We start from the raw sequence: 1539 nt of genomic DNA on the forward strand, positions 1-1539 counted from the left end.
TTTGGGGCTCTTTCATTGGGTCCATAAATATTTATTATGGTTATGTCATCATGATCAAATATTCATTATATAATGTCCTTCCTTGTCTCGTATGGTGGTTTTTGTCTTAAAGTCAATTTGATCAGAAATTAATATGGCCACTCTGCTCTCTTACAGTTATCCTATATGTGAATAAAGTAACAGCAAATATTCACTGAACATCTATCTGTGGTAGGGATATTTGTTAGTAGCCAAGGCAGTGAGATTAAGGAATTTATTGCCAAATTAAAATCTAGAGGGTAGTTATCATATACTAAGGATGGCAAAGCTGAAGCAGAGAATGAGCCTAGATTCTTGGTGCCCCAGCGGAGCATCTGAGCCACCCTTGTGCTGTTAAGCCCAAGATTCTAGTTGCATGAAATAACAAAAACAAAATACCCCAACACAACACCTTCATAATTGCTACAAGAATTGGCATTTTGGATCTTCTATCACTGACAGCTGAATGTATCCCTAACCAATACTATGTGTGCAGGTAATGGCTTTGCTAGTTCTTCATTTTTAGGATTCTACCACTTCCAATGTAGTACACAGTATTTTTTCACCTAAGGAAAGTATTGTGCAATTTTTTCCCTACTAAATTACTTCCTTCTTGTCCTTTTTGTATTAATGTGTTCACTTCTTTCCTAAAATTTTTTAGAAGTATCTCAGATATTTTAGTTCTATATTTTGTCTAAAATCTTCTCATATACTCTCTCTCTCTCCCTTGTTCTCTAATTTGCTCACTTTCACTCTCACTCAAATATCTCGTCAATTTCTTCAATGTAATACCACTAGATCTTCTGTTCTCTAGATATTGATAAATTTAGAAATCATAATTTTTCATTACCATGAAATCCTCTTCAGCCTAGACTCTCTATTTCTGTGAAGTAAATGTCACTCCCTTGAAGGGAAGGATACAAAAGTGGACTAAACCCCAACTAGCAGAAGAATTTGTGTGAAAATACCAAAAAAAGAGACACATGGAGCTGTGGTCTGGCAGTGACCTAAGAGACCCTGATGGCACAGACGGCTTGGAAATTCCTGAGTGGTGGTAGGACCTAAGAATTAACCTAAAAATCACCCTGCTAGCCAGGGACTGCACAGAGGACTGTGCACAGTGACTGGGGAACAAATGAAGAAGGTGAAGAGAAAGGTGGGCTGAGCTGTGGACTTTTGCCAGTCTGGAGGGCACCGCCATTTTGTAGGTTTAAAAAGTGCCTCAACTATTTTGGATATTCAAAGAGACAGTGCTCTCACAGAATTCTGGGGCTTAAAAACACATTCTGCTTTCCAGCAACCCCAAGGACACTCGGGGCCTGCAAGACTGAAAATGTATGACATTCTTCTTGTTTCTACACCCTACACCCACATGGTGAATGGAGGTGTGGCCATCCCCACTCCCACCTACCTTCTGGGCCCACAGGAACTCCATCACAGTCTGTGTGCTCAGACAGAGCCTGGGTGCCCTACCCAGTCCTCCACCGATCTTTTCTTTTTCTTTTTTGCTTTCTTTTTCCC

This window comes from Orycteropus afer, unplaced genomic scaffold, assembly GCF_000298275.1.
Source record: "Orycteropus afer afer isolate SDZICR_OR568_19922 unplaced genomic scaffold, OryAfe1.0 scaffold00115, whole genome shotgun sequence".
Classification (NCBI taxonomy): Eukaryota; Metazoa; Chordata; class Mammalia; order Tubulidentata; family Orycteropodidae; genus Orycteropus; species Orycteropus afer.